The sequence below is a fragment of the Mercenaria mercenaria genome, chromosome 6 (genome assembly GCF_021730395.1).
Source record: "Mercenaria mercenaria strain notata chromosome 6, MADL_Memer_1, whole genome shotgun sequence".
NCBI lineage: Eukaryota > Metazoa > Mollusca > Bivalvia > Venerida > Veneridae > Mercenaria > Mercenaria mercenaria.
The window spans coordinates 86728107-86748320 of record NC_069366.1 but is presented as its reverse complement, the minus strand read 5'-3'; the positions used below and the strand labels follow the sequence as shown (position 1 = coordinate 86748320).

The window sequence follows — 20214 nt, the reverse complement described above, 5'->3', positions numbered from 1 at the left end:
ATGCAGACACGACGCATTTTCACAGACTATAACACATACAACAACATAATGCGGTACTCGAAAACATGATACGACAGCCATCAACACGATACGACTCTCGGCCATGCTAAGAGACGGTCAATCATAACAGGTGATATTTCCTCGATATCGTGTCGTCTTGTTGTGCGTCTGATGGTGACACATCAAAGTTTACAATCTTGCCGTCTATCGGTGCAGTTATTTTAAATATCCTCGCTATAACTGAATAATTTTGAAATCCGGCTTACTGCATTATTGCATTCTCGTGCTTCGTATCACGTTGCCAAATGCCATGGTCAGGAAAAATGTAGATTACGACTTAAGAAACCCGACAAAGCGACACAAGACAGCGAGGAGTGACACTGGGATATATCGTGTTATTGACGGGCGACAATATCATATGACATAATTATGACATCGAATCATTATCCGTCGCATTGTCGTCCGATGTATGGTATTATCTTGTGTCGTTTCCAGTTGTCATGTATGTCGTATCTAACTATTGCGTTTTTATATCGCATTGTTCAGAGTGTCGTGTGACAAACTCTAAATGCGAAGATCGACATAACAGTTGATGCGAACAGGATTTCGTAGGTTTTAGAAGGTATGAATAATTTGGTCATTTCAACAACAAGTATTAGGCAATTTATAATCAGGTCAATACAATACGTTTATTTAATCAATACATGTTTAATTATTTTTTCTGTCGCCCGGGTTCCCCATAGTGTTAGTCGTCAATGTCGACGGAGTCGCGGTGGAACAATAAAAATGAAATGACTCTCTAGTTACACTTTGAAGGAAAATGACAGATTATGAAACGTCATATCTTGGTATCATTAAACGTGTCGACTCTAGCCCTGATTTTATGAATACATCTACGGGTGTCTTTGGATTATGTTTTGGTACATGTTGAGTTATGCTCAACCCGGGGCTAGAGGGCGTGGACGGTAGCCTGAATTTCCACTGCCGCCCACGAACAGGCTCAGTCAAACCGAGCTTGCAACATTTTCATTTATGTCTTGTTAGGTGACCTGACTTTTCAACATTTTCATTTTCATTACCTTATGATAAAATGCATTGGTAAACTCTGACTGGTTGCTTTTTTATTGTCATATGAGGTCATATTCCAAATGAACAAGCATAATTTTGATCTACTAATATGTATGCCAGGTTCTATATATAATTTTGTTTTAAGGACTACATGTGGTCTTCCTCCGCCATTAGACTAAAGTGACGTAATACCTTTATGTGCACAAGAAATAAGGACAAAGAATGTAAAAGGTAATGTGATTCTTAGAAACATCATGTTACGATCTGTTCTGACAGAATAACAAGCCCGCCCGCTTAACTCAATAATTATGGTGAGCGTAGGTCTATGAATCGCGGGGTCGTGAGTTCGATCCCTGGGCGAGGCCTATGTTCTCCGTGTCGATACGATAAAAGACATTGTGTCTGACATCATTTGTCCTCCACCTCTGATTTATGTGGGGAAGTTTGCAGTTACTTTCGGATATCAGGTTGGTACTGGTACAGAATCCAGGAACATTGGTCAGGTTAACTGCCAGCCGTTATATAACTGATTAGAAATACTGTTGGACACGGCGTTAAACTCAAAACAAACAAAACAAATTGACAGAATAACAATACGTTAATGGCCTTACATCTCTTTATTCTACAAACGGTTTGATGCATGTTAATGAAGTTATAAATATATAAACTAACTTTTAACAAAGAAAGTTTTGATTTGCAAGAAGACCATTCCGTAACCATCATACAATGTCCTTCAAAGTTTTGGACAAGATATTCATACTTTGTACAGAATGATTTTCTCGTAAACACGAACTTTTTGTATAAAAGTTTAAATTTGATTGAGATTGTATTTCACTGTAGATTGTGTATTATTCGCGATTGTTTAATTTTCGTCCTTCCGCGAACCGAGCGACGCGCGAATTAGAAACAAAATCATCTGAAGAATAACGACTACCAGGCGCGAATTCTTAACAACACGAACATTTTGAAAGAGACTGTCAGATATATGAAACAACATATGTTGGCGTCATTAAATGTGTCGACTATTGCCCTGATTTGTATTATGTTAGGATGAAGATACACTGGTCAACTTTGACTGGTTGCTTTCTTTATTATCATATGAGGTTATATTCCAGATGAACTAGCATGCTTTGAAATGTAAATATTTCTACTAATGTCTATGCCAGTTTCTATACACACGGTTTGGTGCATGTTAATGAAGTAATAGATATACTGACCAACTTTCAACAAAGAAACTTTTGATTTGCAAGAAAACCATTCCGTAACCATCATACCATCTCCTTTAAACTTTTAGACACGATATTCATACTTTGTACAGAATGATTTTCTAGAAAACGCTATTTTGTATTTCACTGTAAGTTGGGTATTATTCACGAAGGTTTATTTTTCGCCAATTTTTGCGAACAGAAATATGCGCGAATTATTAAAAAAAAAAACACTCGTGATTATAAAGAATATTAAGAACTCGCGTCTGTTAGTTCGTCTGGTGATATCACAATACAACTGTGTATCAAAATGAGAAATTTATATTAAAAGTGTCGCAAAAAAATACATAATCTACAGCAGTAAAAGGTTTGATATTTTCTAGCTAATTTAGATTATGATATCTAATTATATGAAAACTTTTTTTTTCATTCTGAAACTGTACGCCGACAGTTTAGATTGTTTATCATTTCTTCTTGCTAACTCTTGATGAAAGCCAGTCCCTAACCGCAATTGGATCATAAGCATATGGACCAAGCCCTTGATAACGTACAATTCCGTCCTGGATTATATACAATGACTCTGGCATCGCTGCATATTCAAATGAAGCCCTGTTTTTCATTAAGTCCATCACTAACGGACAATTCACTCCGGCACCAAGCAACTGTTTAGCAGCATCAAGGCGATGTTCAATATTTTGATGATAAGCTATGGTGTAATCATTTCCTTTCAACTCCCAACCGTCGGTCGCATGGGCTTCTTGTATATAAACTGTTACAAAATCCACAGAATGGCCAAAATCGGTCACAAGTTTCTTGAACTGGTCCAATTTCGCCATAAAGGGGGGTCAGGTACAGCTCCCAAAGTTTATGACCAGCATTCGACCTGGCTTTTCAAAGTCTAATAATTTCAAATGTTTTTTCTCCATTGACATCACTTCAACATCCGGGGCTTTCATTCCAGGTTGCAGACGACAAAGCGCTTTCCTGTATCTAACTTTCCACATCACTTGTAACGTCTTGAACGAGATGTTCAGCGATATGCCATCCTTCACCAATCCCGCACGAAATGTTTTTGGAACCAAGTCTTCTGGTAAAAATGTACATATCGGATAAACGACAAATGTTAAAATAACCAGTTTTAAAAATACCAAAGTTGTTTTCAACGTCGCAAGAACAGATGCCCTGCAGACGTTAAACATTGAAAAAATCATGATTAAAAAGTTCTAAGTTGCTTAATATAATGTCCTCTTCCAATCCGACATTATTGTCTTTTGTAAACTGTTAACTACTGAACTGTAGAGAATCATTCATCGCAAATGCATTTTCAGTTCTGACTGAAGTAAGCGTTTTAAAAAAAGGTCCACAAAGTTTGATATATTTATCACTAGGTTCGTCGAGTGAATCGGTTGAACTGTCATAATATAGAACATAACCCACGATAAGAGGCCAATATTTATACATTTATTCTTGGGTTAAAAGATAGGACTTAAAATACTGAAACGTACATGGTCTTGCATTTCAAGTACAATCATTAAAATTTTAACTCTTCGGCTATTTTAGAATCTGAGCCGAAGAAAGTTAAAATAGTGTTTTTTTTTTTTTGTTTGTTTTGGGTTTAACGCCATTTTTCATTAGCATTTCAGTCATGTAACGGCGGGCAGTTAACCTAACCAGTGTTCCTGGATTCTGTACCAGTACAAACCTGTTCTCCGCAAGTAACTGCCAACTTCCAAACATGAATCAAAGGTGGAGGACTAATGATTTTAGACACAGTGTCGTTTATCAAATAGTCACGGAGAACATACGCCCCGCTCAAGGATCGAACTCACGACCCCGCGAACCGTAGACCAACGCTCTTACCTACTGAGCTAAGCGGGTTAAAATAGTGTAGATCTGTCATAAAACAGAATTAATGACGTCTTTTTAACATGATGCAAGATACATCCTGTGAAATAAATGTGTTTTATAATTCCTACTTAGGAGAGAACTCATGATGGAACTGATGAATTTCTGTGAAACATGCCGCAGGTTGTTTGGACTTCTTGGTATTTACTTATTGTTATTGCGGATTCTTGCACTAATCTGTCTCGGATTTTTATTTCACTTGTTGAAGGTGCGGGTGAAGATATCTGGCTGGAGGTAGCTGTTTAGACGGAAACGAGCCTCTGCCGAGTCACTGCAAAACAGTTACCAGAGAACAAGAGAACAAGATACTTCTATCCGCACCTTCAAATAGTGATAGATTTTCTTTCCGTGCCGTATTCTTCCTTTCATAAATGAAAAACAGTAGAAAAATTGCTTTTTCTTATGTTCTTATTTTATAACAGTAGGTATAAATTTATGCATTCATACATAAATTTCAGCATATGAGTCGAGTCATCTTACATCCCGGGCTGTAAACATACATTTTACCAGAGGAGACGTATTGTGATGCAACGTTAGAAAGTTTGCTTTTCCAAAGCCATCGCTGTTTGACATGTTTTGTTGTTCTAGATTTCTTTAACATCAAAAATATGCAGCATAGTATCTGATAAGCTGATGTGCTTAAAGTCCCTATGAAACGCAGCAAGTGCATAATAACATCACTTGAAGAGATCCTGCGGAAGTTTAGAACACAACTCGAGCAGACCCGGTCTCATGAGAGATATTGAAATGCACAAAACTTCTTACGTTTTTGCACAATTCCGCTGAAACTTTAATTTTAAAAAAATTAATAATTTGTATATAATTTTATACTTAACTGCAGAAAAAAAAGAACAGTACGTAAATTTTCAGGTTGTGAACGTTAAAACAGAGCTAAATGAAAGTTAATTCTAACAACCTTCGGGCGTATATCAAGAAGCTATGACAATTTCAGATCTTCTTTCTTCCGTGGCGACAGCATCCAATATCTATATGATCTATATAAGATAGCAATGTCATGAATTTGTTCATGTGTATATGGAAGTAAGACAGAAGTGCACTTTTTGTAAGTTTCAAATGTTTAGGCGTAATAGAAGTAAGTCCGAGCAACATCCACATGCAAAAAAAGTTAATTTTAGATGTAGCGATAGTAAACGGACACAGTTGAAAATACCATTTAGTCAAAACTACAAAAGCAAGCATTTTCTGCCAGTTATAAGCATTTTAAGCGAAATAAAGCAAGCCAGCAGCAAAGTTATTTTTTATGAAGATGAATAATTTACAAGCGTTACGGAGGTAAGCGAGTTCACTTTAAAGATTTACAGGCGTAACGGAGGTAGGCGAGAGCACTTTAACAATTAACAGGCGTAACGAGGTAAGCGAGAGCACTTTAACAATTTTCAGGCGTAACGGAGGTAAGCGGAAGCACTTTAACAATTTACAGGTGTAAAGGAGGTAAACGAAAATCTTTAACTAACACTTTACAGGCGTAACGGAGATAAGCGAGAGCACTTTAACAATTTTTTGGCTGGCGTAACGGAGGTAAGCGAAAGCACTTTAACCATTTTTAGTATTTTAAACCAAATCCTGAAAATTTCAATAAGTATTAAGATAATCACCCTTGGGAGATATGGTCATCGTCTTTCATTATTTTATTGTAAAACAATATTTACGACAGCATCATAACTAGATATAAAAAGTAATATTAAGGAGGTAGGTTACCTTGTTACAAGGGTAAATTCAAATTAGTTGAACCACAGCATCTTTTTGTATTTCGTGTAATATGAAGTTTTAACTGCTAAAATCTCAGTTTCGTTTGTCTCTGTCCCTTCAAGTTCATTTTTTATCCAGGTTTGAAGAACATGACCCTCCAAAGGTATTTCATATTGAAAGAAGAAGAAAAATACGGATATTTAACACTTTTCAGTGTATTTTAGTTTCACTGATATCCGTAGAAGTCAGCATAATCTATAATTTTACTAGTAAGCACGTTAGCTTTCTAATATAAGCTTAAAATGTATATGTCGCGGGGCTCGTGTTTCCATGGTAACACATTTTCTCTCATTTTTAAACAACTATGTATAAAAATAGGGATTTTCGACGGCTTCAGTGCCATTCTGTTAATGACTAACATGGAATATTTGGGTAATATTATTAGCAAAATACCAAACACAATACATGGTACCCTACTTTTCTTAAAGTTTAAAGTAACCATGGCAACAGAGATGTTTAAAATGGCTTATATCTTACTTTTTGTCGTAATTTCTTATAAAATAATATTGAATAAGGTTATCTTTCTAGTTGATGTAGCTTTAAAACGTATTATTTCTAACGTAAGTTATATTTTCGTGTTATCTGCATTTATTCAAGCAAATTTCTAAGCTTAAAATACTTACAGCAGTACCCCTCGTCTGGCATTTTTCATGGAAAAATCGTTCAGCGTGCTACTTTTATTCTCATGGATATTGTTGAAATGAAAATAAAAAGCCGAAGCTGTGTTTCTTAAATAGACTAGTGTCAACGCTTTTGAATTTTACATTTAGATACATAGGTCACGGGCTTCGTTTCCATGGTAACATCAATTCAATTCAAGAAACCACAATTTTCTACTGAAATTTGAACAATTTTAGATCTTAGTTTTAGTATATAAGTTACAAATTATCAACGGAACCTGTAAAATAGGTATTACAAATCAAACTGCTAGATTTTTTATTTGAAAATGGCCGTAACAAGTAACTTCTCGCCCAACTATATTCCAAATAACATTGGTTACCATCATCCATTTTCTTACATTCCGCATAACATTTCAATATAACTAGATAAAAGAAGCAAAATATTGATTATTATTCAGAGCAAAAGATTCATAAAAAATATTTCAGCAAGTAATGGTTACTTGAAAATAGTCTGAATAAAGAAAATGCACAGAATTACCTTCTTTCAAGATAAAAGCTATTAATTTTGCGCGGTAACTGACACGTAACGTCATGACGTCAATGACGTCATTTTAAGGCAACATTGTTTTGAAGCGTTTCTGCGGCAATTTATTCATTATTTCTGCATTATTAAACCATAAAGCGTCAGATCGAAGACAGGTCTATGATTTGTTTTCAGAAGAATGAATATACAAACACATTTAGTTTGTCGTAAACGTCGTCGTAAATCGTCACGTTAGCTTCCGGTTGGACATGCGCACATACAAATATAAAGGTAACCTACCTCCTTAATAAAAAGAAATATGTATTTTTTCTTGAACCCAGTAAAAACGTTTGATTTTGGCAGAAATGATTGGCGTACGTGCAAACTTCTTTTTATTTTTTCAAACAATAACCGCGTGTTATTCAATAAATTATTGCATATATACCTTGTGACAATTTGTCGTCAGGTTAAAAGGTGGAACACAATTAGCAATGCGCTACATTGTGTTACATCAGGACAATTATAGATAAATAAAATAAAGTTTTAAAGCCACTATTCAGTCTTGCGCAAATATCTTTGAGTGCTACAAGTTTAAAAAAGAAGACAATGTTTAAAACTTTTTTATGTTAAAATGAATAACATGATATGACGACAAGGTAAAGCAAAAACTAGGCAGCTTTTTTCAAACAGTGTTCACTGTTCAGTACCTTGGAAATTTTTAACGCAGGTTATCGCCAATATCTTTTTAAATTGCTTAACACTTATAAAAAAGAACAATCTATTGTTAAGAATATGTCACTTAGAAAATATTATTAATTATGATGCCTATATCCGTTTTGAAAAAAAAAAATCATAAAATACGAAAAAAACAAAAAACTATATTTTCATATATTTTATGGTAAATTGGGGTTAGCCTAAACATATGTTTCGAGAGTGAGTCGCAAAATAATTATTCCAAACTGGATCCCATTAAGGACCAACATTTAATGATCTGAAAGAGGGAGTCTTTTCCTAACATATTTTGAAGGATCAATAAAATGTACACATTTACGCATTTTTTTTTTCAAATAAGAATTTATCACGGGATTTCACTTAATTTGATACTTTCAGAATTTTTCCCTGGGGCGGATCCAGGACTTTAAGCCATTGCCAAATGTCTGACAACGCCTGCGCAAAGCGGTGGTTTGGTGGATAAGGTGTCGGTCGCTCAATCCAAGGGTCGTGGGTTCGAGCCTCACTGGGGTCATGATCATGACTTCTCCTGGTTTTACAAGGAATCGGACTCGAGAGTGGTTCCAATAAGTTTGAAGCTTTCATCACAATCGAGATAAAACAAATTAGTATTTATTTACTAAACTAAGCGCAAGATCATGAAGGTGCGACATCACGAATACTTCGGTTACCATTATTATTATGCTATATAAATCAAACGGCTGTCCCAAGAGCGAAACTGCAGTTTTGCAATTTTGCGCTTCGCAGTGCAATCGTAATCTCGCTTTTTGCGCATGTCAAATATAAAAGTCCTTAATGTAACATATAAATATATGTTTATACAATAATAAGCTAAAGTAAAAAATAAAATGAATATTTATTTATAATAATTATATGAATGCATTTCACTTTTTTTCAAGTAAATTAAATTCTTCTTCTTTTTACGAGATCAACGTATGAAGTGTCCACCAGTAAGTTCAGTATTGATTAGAAGAGGGGAAGGGGAGGGGCGATGAAGGGAAATATTTTCTGTTTTTTTAGTGTCTTGTACACCTTTTCTTCATACGCACATATTTGCATAGAAAATTCTCCATTTAAGTATTTGAGCCATTTAAGTTTCGATTTTGGTTTAAACAATATTTATTTTTTCAAATGAATTACATGCAATTCATACAATATACACGCTACAAAGTTATAGCTATACAATATAACAAAACAAATTTCAAAAGGTGTTAATGATTGCTCACAGAATTGAGGAGAAAGCTTGGAGCTTATACTAATGCCTCGCTTCTGAAGGTCGTATAATGCTGCACTTACGGTGTTCAAACATTTCAGTTATATGGGTTTAAACCTACGTGAAACAAAATATAAATATGTAAAGTAAAGGTTGATAATAAGAAATAAATGAAAACTTGGAATGAATAGCTTAGCAAGCATGAGCAGCGTAAGGACAATGATAATAGTTGCAATGATATCAGGTATCGCATATGTAATGTTAGTTAAATAGAAAAGAGTGGAAGATGAAAGATGTAGAGAAAGAGAAAGGAGGGTCAAGTTCCAGGTAGAAGCAAGTGTGGGTTCAGTGTTTGAAACGTTGGGTTTGAGTGATGTAGTCATGTACATGTTGTAATATAATCGTGTTTATGTTGTTGTCAAGAGTGTCATTTCCAAAAAGTAGAATATTTGTAGTGATTGGTGTTATGTTTGCTAGTTTGTTTAAAAGGGCAGTTCTTTGATTTGTATATAGAGGACAGGACAGAAGAAAGTGGTTTGTATCCTCGATGACTCCACAATCACATAAAGGGCTATCAATGATGTTTTTAGAGTAAAGGTGTTGTTTAAGAGAGCTACAGTGCATGCGTAAACTTGCATGTTGTATTGAGGCTTCTCTATTTCCAGAATAGTAGAAGTTTGGAACATTTGGATTGTGTTTATTAATAGCATGTTTGAAGGCTGATATTGATGGTGAGTTTTTTATATTGTCAGATAGGGAATTCCAAGAGGTAATTGTACATGGTAAGAAGGAGTTTGCGAAGAGTTGACTGTTACAGGAGATGTTTCTTATGTCTTCAGAGTTACGTAGACCATACGGGGTGATGTGTCCTACAGTGGTTGGAATCATGTCTGTGAGAAATGAGGGCGTAAGTGAATTTACCATTTTGTAGAAAAGAATAAGCTTATGTTTTCTTCTACGATCCTTTAGAGTTTCGAGTCCAGTTTCTCGATAGAGAGTTGCGAAGGAAACAAGTTGAGTAGCACCAGATATGATTCGAGCAGCTTCCACTTGTATGCGTTCAAGGTCGTCTTGTTCGCCTTGAGGGATATTATCCCATACAATGTCAGCGTACTTAAGAACAGGTCGGATGAAAGAAATGTATAAAGTTTCAAGGGATTTTCTATCTAGAGTGAATTTAAGGGATCTGAGTATGTGTATACGTTGCCAGGCTTTGTTTTTGATTTCGTGAGTGTGGTTTGTCCAGGTACCGTTGTCTGAGAAAGTAACACCTAGGTGTTTGTGAACAGTAACGTTTGCTATGTGTGTACTGTTGAAAATGATTGGTGGATGTACTGGTTTGTTTCTTTTGCGTGTGATTATTAATGACTCAGTTTTGGAAGGATTGAAAGACACGAGCCATTTGGTAGCCCAAGAGTTAATTAGGAGAAGATCAGAGTTTAGTTGGTTTGCAGCAGTTGCAGGATTGTCAACAATAATGTATAGAGTTGTATCGTCAGCAAAAAGACGTATTGGAGAGGAGATGGCAGTAACAATGTCGTTTATGTACACAAGAAAAAGAAGAGGCCCAATGATTGAACCCTGGGGAACTCCAGCAGAAATAGTAACTGTATCAGAACGGGTACCAGACAAGACAACAAATTGTTTTCTATCAGAGAGGTAGTTTTCAAGCCACGAGAGAACCTGACCGGAAATGCCACTTTGGCGAAGTTTGTACAACAAGCCGCGATGCCACACCCGGTCGAAAGCCTTGGAGATATCGCAAAAGACTGCACGGACCTCTTTCCCTTCGTCAAGTTTCGATTTTGTTTTTATATTTAAGGCAGGTTTTTAAATAACCTTTTAATTTGTTATAGCATTTATTCTGAGTGTTTCATTTGGATATTCTGGGAAACTGAGACAAAATTTCAAACTTTAAAAATGCTATTGTCAAAATTCATGAAATTTACAATTGAAAATATGTACGATGTAATAAATAAAAATTTCCGAAATGTCCGAAGGCCCAAAATCGCATAAAATTCTCTCTAGCGATTTTTGGTGATACATTAGTTATGGCATATGATTATAATTGTGAAATCACACGGAAATTATGGTCAACCTACCTTTCCGCTAGTATATGCCATAAGTAGTGTATCACCTCTACCGCTACAGAGACTATTGAGACCAATATGCGATCCGGAACCTTCGGCTAATATTTTGACATTTTGAGTTTATCTAGATCTGTAATTTTGTTTCATGAATTTTAACCAGTTAGTAACAAATATATGGCTATTTTCGTTGCTACATGTTTCTTAAATTTGAAACGGTTTCACGTTGTTTTGACATAGTTTAGACATTCTGCTTAGAGTTACCTATAATAAACGCTGCTTCTTTATTTAGGATGGTAAAATATGACATAAACATCGTGTACTTATATAGGTAATCATCACTGATGTCAGATATATATAATAACATTCAATGTTTGATGTTTGAAATGTAACTTCTAAATTCAATAGTTTACAAACAAACTTGCAAAACTAGTATTTTTAGGCAGTCATCTATATCTGTTTGCCGGTTCTGACCAAGCATTTCAAGGTTGTTAAAAATGAACGACTCCTATTTAGAATATTGTAAAAATATGAATATAAAAGTATTAAGAATTTTGATTATTTCAAGCATTTTAGAGCTAGTCACAGTATCATACACGAGCGAGGTTCATGCATGATCTGAATCGCGCATTTCTATTTGGTTGTAAACATTTTAAATTAATTAAAAGTTCCGTTTAGGCAATGCAACCCGCTTTCTTAATATGAAATCTAAAACATTTCTTTTACAAGAAAATACAAGATCATTATGTAATTTTATGTCAATGTACACGCGACCGTTACCGAAGGATCGACATAAGAAGCACGTGCAGTTTTTCTGCCAAATACCAACTTAAAGAGTTTGTTTCTGGTTATAGCACAAACTTTGTAAGTTATATACGGATCACCGAGTTGTACTGCTTATAAAGAAGTTGTCAGTTTCTTGCAGAGAAGAGGATAGCAGTCCTTATGAAGAAGTTGTAAGAAAACAAATCAGTGTAGAGAAGTTGTCAGTTTCTTGCAGAGAAGAGGATAGTGCCTCATGTAGAGAATTTGTGAATTATTAGAAGACGTGGAATTGGAGTACAGTTATCAGTTAATAAAACATTGTAGCAAACTGAAACACATGTAAAGATTGACATACCATCTTAAGCGTAACATAATATGTGCCGCACCATGGGAAAACCGACATAGTGCACTTGCGACAGGCATGGATCATGACTAGCCCGTGCATCCGCACAGTCTGGTCAGGTTCCATGCTGTTCGCTTTCAAAGCCTAATGTAATAAGAGAAACCTTTAGCGAACAGCATGGATCTTGATGCGCAGGCTGGTCAGGATCAATGGTGGTCGCGAATGCACTATGTTGGTTTTGTCATGGTGCGTCTCAATTATATTTGCTTACAGGGCTATAAGGCCAGGTGTATTTGGACTTGTGTTTAATTCCTTTCGGCTGGTATGTTTTTGTTAGTTTAATGGAAGAAAATCACAGTCTGGTATTGTTAAACACGTCGACCAGTGTCCTGACTTTATTATGTAAGGATGAAGATGCACTGGTGGTTACTTTATCATTATATGAGATTATATTCCAAATAAACCATGTAGATATTTCTAATTATGTCCATGCTAGTGCCCGTTTTATTCTTGTATGACTATATGTGGTCTTCCTCCAGCATTAAATTAAAAGTAACGTAATACCTTTATGTGCACAAAAAATAAAAACAAAGAATGTAAAGCAGTAGAAGTTTCTTTAATAGAAATATCATATTATAAACAATGCCAACAGAACAACAATACAATAATTGCTTTGCATCTTTATTCTATGAACGGTTTGATGCATGTAGATGAAAGAATGAATATAAAAACAAACTTCAACAAAGAAACCTCTGATTTGCAAGAAAACCATTCCGTAACCATCATACTATGTCCTTTAAATTTTTAGACACGATATTCATACTTTGTACAGAATGATTTTCTAGCAAACACGAACTTTTTGTTTGAAAGTTTAAATTTATAATAGTGTATTTCATCTACAAGGTTGGATATAATTTCCCGGATCATTAAAAAAAGGACCAATTGGTTCAACTTTTCTAAATCAAGATAAAAGATTACATAGTCTACACCAGTAATGAGTTTGATATATTCTGGATAATTGAGAGTATGATATTTAATTACACGAAAAACGTTTGTTTGTTGTCTTTTTATTGTTGTTGTTGTTTTTTTTAAATTTTTATTCTGAAGATGAAGGTAAGAAGTGTAATGTTTATCATTTCTTCTTGCTAACTTTGGTTGAAATCCAGTCCCTAACCGCATTTGGATCATAAGCATATGGACCAAGCCATTGATAACGTACAATTCCGTCCTGGATTATATACAATGACTCTGGCATTGCTCCATATTCAATAGAAGCACTATTTTTCATTAGGTCCATCACTAACGGACAATTCACTCCGGCACCAAGCAATTGTTTAGCGGCATCAAGGCGATGTTCGATATTTTTATGATAAGCTATGGTGTAATCATTGCCTTTGACCTCCCAACCGTCGGTCGCATGGGCCTCTTGTACATAAACTGTTATAAAGTCTACAGAATGGCCAAAATCGGTCACAAGTTTCTTGAACTGGTCCAATTTCGCCATAAAGGGAGGTCAGGTACAACTCCCAAAGTTTATGACCAACATTCGACCTGGCTTTTCAAAGTCTAATAATTTCAAATGTTTCTTCTCCATCGACATCACTTCAACATCCGGGGCTTTCATCCCAGGTTGCAGACGACAAAGCGCTTTCCTGTATCTGTTTTTCCACATCACTTGAATCGTCTTGTACGAGATTGTCCGTGATAGACCCTCCTTCATAAATCTCGCACGAATCTTCTTTGGAACTAAGTTTTTTGGTAAGCGTTTACAGATCGGAAAAACGACACACGTGGAAAAAGTTATTGTTAGAAATACCAACGTTGTTTTTATCGTCGCAATGATTAAAGCCCTGCAGACGTTGAACGTTGAAAACGTCATGATTAAAATAACTTTTAAGTTGTTTGAAATAGTTATATCCTCTTTTAATCCGTCAGTTTTGTAAATTGTTAATTATGTATTGAACTGTAGAAAAACATTCATCTCAAATGTTTATTCAGCTGTGACTGCAATTCAATTTGACATGCGTTTTACATGTTTTAGAACCAAAGGTTCTTATATAGTATATCTGAGTTTGCTATATTAATGTTTGCAGCCACCAACTCGTACAGTTATATATCGTTATAATATAGAACACTACCCATGATAAGATTAGGCTCATATTTATTCAGTGTTGGGTTAAAAGATAGGACTGAAACCCACAAACACACATGACCTTACTGAGGACAAATTTGGCACTTAGGAGCACAGACACCTAGGGTCGTGACGATCTAGGCTGGTCATTTTAAATTTTAGGGTTGAACTAATTCCAAGTGTGAAATGAGTAGTATGTAATAAAATGAAACACAGAAAAAGGTCCTCAAAAATATCGTTAGCATATTTTTTAAGATATTGCATTTGGAATTCAGAATTAGCGTCTAATGTGTATTGTGACCGTTACTATATAGTGTATGTTGTAATGTCCTCTACTTGTATACTATAGCATATATACTGTTGCCATACCACGTGACCAAATGCTATGCTAGTGAGCAGAATTTATATGAAAAACCTTTAAGCTCAAGTAACATTTTTACAGATTAATTTCTAATTACTTGACGGAATTTCATGAAACAAAGACGAGGGTCGTCTTCTTATAGAGATATTTACGTTGCTCTTAATTGTTTTGTTAATTCTAGGTATTTTATTAACATTGTGTTAATAGTTTTAAATTGACCGATATGTTTTAATGTATGTATTTTCTCTTGTAGCTCTGTATAGAGCGGCTGTATGCTTTTTATATGTTAAATTGATTATGCTCTATGTATATGATGTATACAGATGAGACGTAAATAAAAGAATAAACTGTAAACTAGTATTCAAATATTTGCATATTGTCACAATTGTTCTTTTATTTTCAGTTTAACTGTTAACAAAAGCATTTACTTTAAGTGATCTTGAATTGTGTAAACGAAAATTCATTTGTTTAAAGCAACGGTTATCAATAAAAAAATCGAGTGTTAGATTATCTTATTTTTGGTACGTTTCTCATAAAATGTGACTCCATTTTAACCATGAAAAATGTTGTACTTCAGGCTTGTATGACCAGTGATAAATGTTGTTTTATTTTTCAGAATTTTTCAGTTTAAGTACATGCCGATACATAATGATTAGGAAAGTAATAAATGGGGGATTCTGACATATTTTGCAAGCTTTATAACACTTGCTGGTAATGAACATGACTGTTTCATAAACCAATTGTGGGAAATTTTACAGACTACTTTAAAAAGTCGTTTTTTTTGTCTTTAGTTGAGATTAACCGGTTGTCCTCAAGCCAATCTTGATGTGTTCTTATTGATTTTTTTCTTTATTCTGAAACCTCACACAATGTATAATAATACGTGGTCCTTGCCGTATTAAATTCGGCTGTTTCCATATGATTACCTGCTGCCATAAACAAGTTCTGTTTCAGTTTGCACTATCCAATGCACAAGTTTTGTTCTTCAAATGAACATATTTGTATAGTTTTCTTATTGTTTGTTGTAGATGTTGATACATTATTGCTTCGGTAGTGCGGGCATACCTTTATGATTTAATAATTTGCATTGCCATGCCGCTTAGCAACTAAGTTTGTCCCCATCATAATGATTGGCGAAGAAGCCTTAAAACAGTATTATTCTGTTATTTATTTTCATGTATAATGATATAAAATTATGGACATCAATTTGCACTCATTTTAGAAGTTTATCACTTCCACAAAATTGTACTGTGATTTTTCTCTGTGATTGAATTGTATTATATTTCAGCCGCGTCTTTCATTACCTGGCCCTTTTGTTAAAGCTGAGTTACACATCAAAACCAACTATTAAGCACAACAATGAAAACAGTGATAAAACAGTTGTTTATGCTATGAAAGCATGACCTTGAAATTGATGTGACCTTAATCGTTTGTTAAGGAGGTAATGACAGGTGCACGCACGTACCTCAGAAAATGTCAGGTCTTCCTCCACAAAGGCCCGTCTGAATATTTATAATTCAATAGGGAGACCGCTGACCTACTTATCACGGGGTCGCGTGTTCGATGTTCGGGCAAGGCGTAGATTCTCTGTGACAATTTGATATAAAACATTGTGTTTGAAGTCTTCGTCCTCCGCAATTTATTCACGTGGAGAAGTTGGAGGTTACTTGCGAAGAACAGCTTACATCTGGTACAAAATCCAGGAACACTAGTTAGGTTTAGGCCTTTACATAATTGAAATACTGTTGAAAATCGGCACCAAACCCCGAACAAGCATAAAGACCTCCACAATAAAATCTGAAAGCTGACCAACATTCTTCCTTTGTGACTTAAACAAAAATGAAAAAGTAAAATCTAGCTTTTTTGTTCATAAAGTTTATTTATGATGACAAGTATCAGTCCATGTAACATAAAAGGATCCCGGGGTACAGCATTACAACTTTTAGAAACAGTGTTTCTTCTCGTATTCTTCCTTTGACACGTGCTCTCGCTTGCGTATCGAAGGAACGGTCACTGAAAATGTAAACAGTCCTTTCAATTGTAGTGAAAAACAATATCTAGCGGATCAACTCCTTAACTGTATCTCTTTTTTTGCACAAGTACACATAACCAGTTTAAATTTTAATTCTAGAAATAATGTATGTTAGACCATGCTTGATTATCATTAAAACAAAAAGGTTACACGGTTGAAAAATAACTAGAGATGCTTTTGAGAAAAGCGCATGTCTCCCACAACTGACCCTATGAAAAATGTCAAGTTTCTCTAGATGGTTTAGAGGAGTGGATCCAATTAGATGGTCTGGACGAGTGGATCCAATCAGTAATTCAAGGGCCATAAATCAAAAGTGCCTGGGCGGATTTGGCTACTTACCGAACTTGGCTATGGTCTTATGGCCAAACACAATTTGTTCAAGTTTGGTGAAAATCAGATGAGAAATGTTCGACTTAGAGAGCAGACAAGAGTAAAAAGGCGGATTTTTCGGAAATTCAAGGGCCGTAACTCCAATACGCTTGGACCGATTTGGCTAGTTATCGAACCTGGCCAAGGTCTCATGGTCAAACACATTTTGTTCAAGTTTGGTGAAGATCGGATGAGAAATGTTCGACTTAGAGTGCGGACAAGAGTAAAAAAGGCCGATTTTTCGGTAATTCAAGGGTCGTAACTCCAAAATGCCTGGACCGATTTGGCTAGTTATCGAACTTGGCCGAGGTCTCATGGTCAAACACATTTTATTTAACTTTGGTGAAGATCGGATGAGAAATGTTCGACTAAGAGTGCGGACAAGAGTAAAATGGCCGATTTTTGGTAATTCTAGGGCCATAACACCAATACGCCTGGACCGATTTGGCTAGTTATCAAACTTGGCCGAGGTTTCATGGTCAAACATATTTTGTTCAAGTTTGGTGTAGATCGGATTAGAAATGTTTGACTTAGAGTGCGGACAAGAGTAAAAAGGCCGATGTTTGGTAATTCAAGGGTCATAACTCCAATATGCCTGGACCGATTTGGCTAGTTATTGAATTTGGCCGAGGTCTTATAGTCAAACACATGTTGCTTAAGTTTGGTGAAAATCGGATGAAAAATGTTTGACTTAGAGCGCGGACAAGCTTTATGACAGACAGACAGACAGACAGACACATGCACGCGCATGCACACACACACAGACACACACACACAGACTGGAGTAAATCAATATGTCTGCCACACCACTGTGTGGTGGGAGACATAATTACTAGGGCCTTGGACGGTGAAATTTTTTGACAGAAACCAAGTGTTTTAATGATAATAAACATTGTATTTCAAAATTATTATATTCTTATATGCTTACATGTATAGGAGATGGTGAATTATAGATTGCTACACTTCTAGCACATGCATGACGCGAAATAGTTGATTGAGCCTGTCATAATAGAACTTAAATAGTTATATTTGATGTTTCCATGTCAAAGAGTCAAACAGGACAAGATTCTTGATTCATATCCCAAAAAGTGTATGGAATAGTAATTCACAGGAGGTATTCTAATTAAGAAACAATAAGTTCCCAAAAGTGGTTTATCGAAGAATAACCCGTAGGCCTGAGTGATATATTGTTTCGCATAAGAACGAAAAACTCGGGTTATTCTACGATAAATCACACTTGGGAACTTGTTATTTCGATTCTAACACGACATACTAGAATCAACAGTGTTAGAAAAAATGGTAACTACTTTTTACGACCGTGCTACGCATCTGGATCTGATGACGTCATTGCACGCGAGTGGTTTATTGCAGAATAACCCGAGATACATTTTGCTCTACATGTATGTAGGTTATTTGCTGGTCGTGTTCGAATCAAGCTTATACACACATTATATTCGATGAACTTGCTTCAATGTGATATGTTCTTTAGATGCCTTTTCGCAATCTTTATCAGTCATAAGTTTATACACTGTTTTTCTTTCGGTACTCCTGAAATGCAACAACCAAAGTACAAAATGTATATATTTTATACAATCATCGGAAAGGGTTTTGAAATTCATAATTGTATGCAAGGGACACAATATTTCTTACAACTATTAATGAAAATATGTAAGTAAATCTGAAAAATGTACACCAATCATAATCTTTTGAACAAGAGTTGCTGATAGGGAAACAAAAACTTTTTTTTTGGACATTTTGTTTTTATTTTTTTATTTCATCACTACCATGTAAGACAATACATTCTCAAGCCTAACATATTATGTAGGCTACAGTAACTTGACCTACGCCAGTTTAACTAGGTCTGAGTACTGTGAAAAATATTCATCAGAATGAACGAGGTTTGTGTATCACTTCGAAAGTTACAAGCATGGTCCGATATTGAGCTTGGTTGCGAGACTGAACAAAATTAGAAATATCTGCTCCCCATCATTGCTTTTCTAAATGTGCTCCCCAACATAGCTATTTTATATGTAGCCAAAATACAGGCAAAGACTTAAGTAAACAATTGCTTTTCGGTTGTATTAATGTTAAATATAGTGTATTGCAATATACTTCACCAGGAGATTCACGAGAAATAGCAGGAAAAACTGGCACCAGACCAGAAAGAAAATACCTCTATACATGTTATACCCTACCCCTAGGTATTCTATTTTTTTTGGTTGGGTTTAACGTCGCACGGACACAATTATAGGTCATATGGCGACTTTCCAGCTTTGATGGTGGAGGAAGACCCCAGGTGCCCCTCCGTGCATTATTTCATCACGAGCGGGTACCTGGGTAAAACCACCGACCTTCCGCAAGCCAGCTGAATGGCTTCCTTACATGAAGAATTCAAAGCCCCTAGTGAGGCTCGAACCCACATCGATGAGGGCCAAGTGATTTGAACCATTATCATGAACGGGAAAATACACTTACCCTTTTCAATCGCACATTTCTCAACTGAAACGTGCAGTTCGATAAATGTGTACTATGGATATTGAACAAGTCATAATTTATCTTCCGTTGTGTACTGATCACACTTCTTCAGTATTTCTTATCTAAGAGAAAAAATGCGTAATTTATAGTTTCACCAACGTTACAGAAAAAACTTTGATGAACTTCCCTGTTCAAGTTCCGGTCTAGATTACAAAACTATTCTAATCGGTTGATGTGAAAATGTAGGCCAGTCGTCATTTAACTACACATGTTCGCTAATATGTGTATATACTCACAAATCCTCTTCTGAGAGAAGGTTTGGTGTAGCCTCTTGGTTCAGCTCTGAGTTTTTTTCAATAGTTGTGTAATTGCTTGGTGCTATTCCGGTGCTTATTTTTGAGTGATAATTATATTTATTGTCTTGTGATTTCCAGAACTTATCTAGATTTCTTTTAAACGATAGAACTGTCTTGCAATCAATGACTTTCTGTGGAAACGAGTTCCATAAGTCCACCACTCTGTATTTGAATGAATGTTTGCGAAGTTCCAATCTTGGTGTTTCCTTGAATATCTTAGTGTTGTGTCCCCTTGTTCTATCCGATTCTCGCAGTTGGA

The 20214-nt window shown here is 35.5% G+C and overlaps 1 protein-coding gene across 1 annotated transcript in view; it reads left to right on the top strand.

The window, feature by feature from the left end:
• The window catches only part of LOC123548301 (E3 ubiquitin-protein ligase ariadne-1-like), a 366173-nt gene that overhangs the window by 73875 nt on the left and 272084 nt on the right, over positions 1–20214 (top strand). The gene's annotated exons all lie outside the window — the stretch shown is intronic.